Raw genomic sequence first — 7820 nt, 5'->3', positions numbered from 1 at the left:
CCAGTCCTTCGCAGGGCAGACAAACACACTCAAAGTTAAGTTAAGAATCTGTGACTGCACACACACACTGTGAACAGTGAGCAGTGAATTTGTCCTCTGCATTTAACCCATCCAACACACCAGTAGTGAACACACAAACCAGACGCAGGAGCAGTGGGCAGCCTTCCTTGGTGAGCGCCCGGGTAGCATTGGGGTTAAGTGCCTTGCTCAAAGTCTGACTGTTTATATCCAAGGTAATGAACCCTGTCTTTATAACCTGAGTCTTTAGACAAATCAGAGGGCTCCCCAACTTCATGTTTTGTCCACAAAACTGTTTCGACTGTATAATCAGTGGGATATGTGTAAGAGCAGGACATGGTTACTGATGAACCCTTCAGGGCACAGATTCTATCAGGATTGTATGCGACACCCCAATCCTGACCATGAATAGCTGAAACACATAGAACACAACATTCTGATAATCTTTTTACATTATGAAATCGTCAGTACATGACATATGCAGTGGTAGAGTCATGTTTTACATGACATATACAGTAGTAGAGTCATGTGTGTGTTAATGAATGCATTGTAAAGTTGAAGTGTGAATGACCTCAGTTTTTCCAGTGTTACTGAGTTTCAGGGCAACAGTTTGAGAGATAGAGACTGATTCTAGTCCTGGACTAAACTGCATTTTAAATGGAGAATCTCTTGAAAATAGAGTTTAGTGCAAGATTTAGTTTAATCCTTGTCTGAAAACCCAGCCCTGGATGTGCTACAGACTGTAGAATACTGAACCACAGAAAAACTGAGGCAGTGATAAATGTAAGATACAGAAGGGCCAATCAGAGTGCAAAAGGAGAAGAACATGTCCTATTACGGACATATGTGGTGACTTTGAGTTCTCAGACGTCTACTATTGGTAAGTTTGAAATATTCAAGATTTTCAGTAATATTAAACTAAATTTGATATTTTTAGCTAATTCAGTGTGTTTGTAAACAAATATGAAGGATTTTGTGGACATACTTACCCTGAGCCATAAGTTGAAGAAATAGAGGAAGCAGAAGAGACACTGTGAACGAGAACATGACCGCGACCTGTTGCGATATTGTATATTTCTTAACTATTCATTCTATTAAAGAAAAAGGCAACAGTGTTTTAAACTCATAACCATTGTCTTCAGCATTATCAAACACCCATACTGAATATACAGCTAGTTTTTCTAACATGTTTTCTGAGTCATGTACAACTTAGTAACTACAGTAATAGCAGCATCACTGAATTGAACTGGCACATTTCAAAGGAGAATTAAAGTTTAAATAAAATTTCTTATAACAGTTTTTAAAAAATGCAATGAGTCCCATGGAACAATTATTTTCTCAAGTCTCTCACCGTGTTGTTGCAGGTGGTAGCATCTGTGTCTAACTGACCAGGAAACACGTCTAACTGCATCAGGAACTCACAGTGTTGCTTTAAGAGACAATGGTTAACACCTTTAGAGCTCAGATGGTGTGGTCTGAGCTTTTGCCACCCCCCCCCCCCCCCCCCCTTCCTGTGCAACCCCATGGTCTTCTGGTCAAACATAGATCAGCTCATCTAACAACTTTCCTTTTCTTGCATAAATCTTTTTTGTCCTTTCCTTGTGGCGCTCCTTTTCATTGACATCGTCATTGACATTGACTGTGCTTGCGTTACAGTAGTGGTGTGCTGACTATTGACTTTTTTCAGTTGAAAAGACAAGCTGTCTCAACTGTATTTGTGAAATATTATGTCATCTGTCTCTGTAGATAGTTCCCTCTGACAGACTGATCCTGAATGTGAAATGTAACATATACATGTCACTGCATCATACACAGCAACGGCCAGCTTAAACTTACCTCCCCTTTCACCTTTCACAAGTATTTATAGAAACCACATCTGTCACTCATGACTTCATTTCCTGTTGAACACAACCAGTCCACAGCTCTGATTATCAGGAAGACGCTTTAGCATCACTTGTATTCTCTTGCTTTAGCTGAGCAAACGAGTAAAAATCAGAATCAGAGCATGCATATAATACATATAGTTCACTTAAAAATTATTGTATAGATCTACAGTTTCCCTTGTTGTCGTTGCTGTTGTTGTTGAAAAAAGAGTAAGCAGTTTATGTACAAGGAGGTGGGAGGGAGTGACATCAGAAGTCTCTCAAAGGTCTAATGTATATACAGAATCATTCCTGGAGAACAAATCATACCTGTCATTGCATCACCCTCATTCTTCAAAGACATGAGAGGGAATTATAATGACCCTCACCTTATTGTAACGTCAACCGTTATCATAGCCTCAGAACTGCCCCTAGTGGTAGACTATATTGTTATCATTCTGAGAGTTGAGGGGATGTTGTTATCGGTGTGCCATGGTGATGGTGTCCCCCTAGTGGTTAAAGCAAGAAATTATTTGATTCACTTTGAAGATTGAGTTGTTTGAACAGCATGAACAACCAAACCAAAGTAAGAGTCTTCAAACACTCAGCTATAGTACATTCATTTTGTGAATATGAAGAATTAGCAAATATATCTGTGACCATCATCTAAAAGAAACCTAAAAATGGCAGCTACAAATGAGAAAATACAGAAACTTATAGCAGGATTATCAGTTATGTGGCAAATTTCAGAAGGACAATAGTTCAGTTAACAGCAATATGTCTGTCTGAACCTTGATTTAGAAACATTGTATTACATGTTTCAACACGTAAGTAAAACAAAATAATTTTTACAAATAGACAAATTAAAAATGCTTTGTTATGTAAACTCAGAAAGACAGCCTGTTAAAAATCAAATCTCATCTTTGGTTGAACCTAAAATCTATTTTTTTTAGATCATTTGGGGAGATACAAAAAAGAAACATGTGGGTGTATTATGAACTGTTTAATATCTTGTGCACAACTATTTTATTTCTTAATTTTATTCCAAAGACATCCATTGTCAGGGATGTAATGGTGCCAGCCTAAAGAATAAAGTGCATCTTTGAATGAAATGAAAGCTCAGGTTTAAAGCTGGTCTCACTGATGAACTCTAATAAGGATTTTCTAACTGAACTCAGACTTAGACTGCTTTTATTGTCATTTCCACATATGCATGACTCATACATACAGGAGAACGAGATTGCATTACACAAGGACCACAGTGCCACATAAAACAAATAACAAATAAATACCACAAACAATAAATAACGCCCAATAGTACTGAGGGGAGGATAAAAAAAAAAAAATCCCGGGGGTAATAAATATCACAACAGAAAGTACTGAGTAAAGCAGAAGTACTAAGTAAAGACAGAAAGTACTGGGTAAAGAAAGCACTAAGTAAGTAAGTAAGTAAAAAGTAAAACTTCTACAACATACAAAAAAAAAAGAACCCTACATATTGAAGACCAAGAGAAAGGCTGTGCTGGGCCTTCAGTGTCCAATCTCATGGTTTCTGATTATGCTTCAGTTTATGTAAATTCCTTAAACCCTATCACCACACTCCCAGAGTCTACTGATTCTGTGGAGCTGTAAGTGTATCTGATTATTAAATTCTCTAGTGGAGTTCATATGGAATAATGACATTCAGCAACTTATGCTGTGATCAAAAAGATTTTATTTATTATTCTTTATACAAGGTATAATCAACAAAGCCAGTACTGTACATTTGCTCCTTCCTATTATGAAGGTCAACATGGTAGCAGAAATGAATGAGTCTATAATCCACTTCACTGAAAATTCACCTCACAACACTGTCTTACCCCATGGAGAGATATAGAGCAGACCCCACTAGGGTCTTTATGTATTCTACAATATATTTAAGCAACGGAGATCCAGGAAGTGTCATGTAGTTCATTCCAGAGTTTCTGGAAGGGATTCTTATTGAGGTTTACTTTGAAACCTGCTCAGCCGGGGGCACTGGTGAGCCGGCAGTGGAGTAGGACGTGTAGGGAGAGGCTACTGTCTGACTTCGAGTCTCGGTCCAAGCAAAGAGGCAAAGGGTAACAAATTGGGGAAGACAAGGGGAAGACAAATTGTTTAATTGGGTGTTTCTTTTGCCTGGTGTGGAAAATTGGAAGCCAATGTCGCAAATGAGAATATGGATCAATGGGCAAGAAAAAAAAAAAAAAAACATGCCTCGATGACTGGTCTACAATAGGCAAGACTTGATGAATAAGATTCGACTATGTAAATTCTTAGTCGGGGACAGCCCTAGTTGTGTCTATGGCCGCCAGTGTCTGTAAATAAAAATACAGCGATACCTAATGCAGTAAGTCTAAGGCCTCTGTGTCACAAATTCTCTGCAGACTGCTGTGGTCCATCACTCAGCCCACAGCCAGAACCAAAAATGGACACTGCAGCTCTGAAAGCTGATATTCTCTCCCCACTACGAGTGGACACCTCTGCCGTTAACAAGTCGGAGCCAAAAAATGCACTCACCGAAGATTTTAGTTTTCTTAAAAGCATGCTAAAAGAGGTTCAAACTGAAACTGTAAACAGCACAATGGTTATTTGCTCTGAAATGGATGCCATTAGGACGACTATCAATAATATAGAAGAAGGCCTGTCAACACAGTCAAGTGAGGTAACTGCACTACTCACTATAGGGGCTGGACTCAAAACTGAGCTGGCGAACTTGAGGGAGAAGTGTGAGGGCATGAAGGGGAGGATGTGGAGATATAATATCTGAATAGTGGGCATTGCAGAGGAACCTGGTTCAAGTTCCACTGTGTCAATTTCCAAGCTTTTGAAAGGATTGTTACACCTGGAGAAAGACATTCTGGTCGATTGCTCGCACCGAGGTCTCGCACCAAGAAAGTCCAGTGGAAAACTGCAGGTCATCCTCGGCAAGCTTCATTACTACCAGGACTGCATTGATGTGCTGCGCCGAGCCAGAGAGGAAGGCCCTCTTCTCGAGGGAGAACCGACTGCCATCTTTCCAGACTATACCACGAGTGTCGCCAAGGTCTGTTCTGCGTTCCATGACGTCAGGAATCTTCTCCGAAGCTGACGTGACATTCACTAGGGTGTACTATTCCCTACTTGACTCCGCATCTCATTCAACAGGGATGTCAAGTAATTCCTGGACTCGGAAAAAAGCAGTGGCCTTCGTGAAAAACACCAGAGGCAGAGGCTGCACTCAGACCCTTCATAATGTGATTCATATTGTTCTTCTTGTCTCAATCGAATTTTTTTTTTCTTCCCCGTGCGGATTTTGACATTTTTCATTGATTTTGCCTCCTGCATGCCAATTATGGATACACATCACCTTGTTTCAGGTGGGAACACAAATTGCTTTTTCCAAATTTAGAGCGTAGCTCCTCCATGGTGACATCCAAAATGAAATTGACACAATCAATCAAACTTTTTCCTAAGACATGAGAATGCACACTCCTGGTGCGGTGTACAATCATTGCTCATGAAGACTTAACCCTCTATTTTTTTCCGAAAAACATTTTGTAAATTTCATAAAATTCGAAATTCTATTTTTTCTGGCCAATAATCAGACCCCGGAGATGTCACCTTCAACGGAATGGGAGTTAATGATGGATCTTTTTACTGACTCGGATCTTTGAATCTCTTTCAGTAAAATGAACAAATCTTTTTTCAAGTCACTTGTTCATTTCGTTCATTGGAACTAGTGTGGCGATATAGCTGTCATCTGAGTGATGACAGAAAAAGCACGGTTCTCAAACTCTAAGATGACCATGGTTTGATTCACTTGGGAAAGTATAATACACAAGTTCACTTTTGTTAAGCTCTTAAGCAACCTTTTGGACCGTAGCCTATTGAGTTATTCAGCTGAAATGACTGTTTACCTCAGCTGAAAAGTCAAAGTCAAAGCGTTTATTGTCATATGCACAGTTAAAACAAGTTTCCCCAAACAATAATATTCTTACTTTGCCTTCCACTCTGAGTGGTGTTTATCAAATAAACACAAGGTATAAGAAAGTAGAGATAAAAGAATAAAAATATCTGAAAATATCCAAAGTACACCATGTACAATATGTTCAGTTGCCCATACGAGAATGCTGCGCTTATCAATAAAAAATATCATTCTATTCATTCTATGATAGCTATTCACTTTAGCCTACTTGGTCACTGAAGATCCGTAGTGTATAAACTCGTTCCAACAGAAAGGCAAATTAAACATCTATTCAATATCTACATTACACACAGGTAGCTAACTACGGAAATGTTCTTGTTGACCAGCTAACATTAGCAATCTTTCATCATCAGTAATAATAGTACTGGTCATGTTACTGCTGTAACCATGTGGATAAGGGACTAAAGACTCAGGCCCATAGACTAACAGTGATGAATGAATCATGTGACAAGTGAACCAGAGAATCACTGACCTGAATACCCGTAGTTATAAGTCGTGAACGAATCAGTCATTCTTACATTGAGAGTATGCAGCGGTCATGTGACAAGTGAACATAATCACCCGAAAGACCCGTTCATGAATGAATCTGAGCCTGTAACTGTCACAAATCAGGTAAAAGAAAGAAATGGCACGCATGCGAAGCCCAGGGGAAAATGAACGAATTAATCACTGAGACGACTTGTTACTCCCGAGTCATACAAAAGATTAGCCAAAAATGAACGAATCGTTCATGAGCGACACATCACCAGTGCGAGTCAATGAAAGCATACTTAAAGGGACAGATTATTTCATACTCTGCAATGCGCAGGAAAGCAGACACTGAACACCTTATGCAGCTGACAGATGATATTTTGAAGCTGGATATAGCATATAGCCATTCACCTGTGGATGATGTGCTTAAACAACGTTTGACACTTAAAATGGAATTCGATCCTCTTTCGACATGCCAAGAGTGGAATCTTATTTTAAAATCTAGGCACAGTTCCTATGAGCATGGGGAGAAAGCTGTAAAAATTTCAGTGCATCACTTTCATCAGGGGAGCACTAATCAGTATATGCCTGAAATAAGTGATGAACAAGGTTTGAAGCACACGGATCATTTAAAAACAAATTCACGTTTTCATCATTACTACTCTTCCCACGTTTACATGTCTTTTTTCATGTTTTAGCATAACAACACTCTATATACACTGAAAGCTAAGAGTTAGTGTGAATAGTTAGTGTTTGAAGGGAAAGTCAAGGATGTCACCTAGTATTTTTAAATAGAGGAATAGGACCTCCCAAAAGATAAAACGGGAAGAGACACCAAGCTTAATATCCTACTGATTTGCCAAACAAACAGAAACAGGAAAGCACAGTTTATTACAATATAAATTCAAAAATAATCTCCAAAAATAATCTCCAAAGACACATCAGGTTCTCTCCTGAGACCAAACAAAAAGAACAAAGTTGTCTAGCAAGCTTACATTTATTCAGCATTCATGTACTTACAAGAAGAAGTGAAATCGAGAATAGAAAACCTTACAACAATTATTAGAGGTCCAGAAAACAATAATACAAGCTAAGGAATATCTCTCTCTCTCTCTCTCTCTCTCTCTCTCTCTCTCTCTCTCTCTCGCTCTCTCTCTCTCTCTCTCTCTCTCTCTCTCTCTCTCTCTCTTTGTCTGTCCTTAGTTTGAGGCTCTTTTAATCTTCAAGTTGAGTGTTGGTCTCACTTTTGAGCTCTTCCCTGTTGAAGACAGACAATAACACATGAAAGAATAGAAAAAGGACAACCACTAGGAAATCATATGCATGCGAGAATACACACACACACACCCCATTTCAAATGCCAAATATGAAGTGTCACAAGTTCTCAACTGTTACACCTCTGGAAAGGAAAGAAGTGTTGGAAAGAAAAGTTTTGCCAAAAACATCTAAGTCTTAAAACAGAGACAGTTTTATGAGTAAAGGTT

The 7820-nt window shown here is 38.9% G+C and overlaps 1 protein-coding gene across 1 annotated transcript in view; it reads right to left on the bottom strand.

The window, feature by feature from the left end:
* The window catches only part of LOC115817217 (B-cell receptor CD22-like), a 48715-nt gene that overhangs the window by 32356 nt on the left and 8539 nt on the right, over positions 1 to 7820 (bottom strand). The window lies entirely within an intron of this gene.

Source organism: Chanos chanos, chromosome 7 (assembly GCF_902362185.1).
Source record: "Chanos chanos chromosome 7, fChaCha1.1, whole genome shotgun sequence".
In the NCBI taxonomy this organism is placed as follows: Eukaryota; Metazoa; Chordata; class Actinopteri; order Gonorynchiformes; family Chanidae; genus Chanos; species Chanos chanos.
This window is presented reverse-complemented; position numbering and strand designations above follow the sequence as displayed.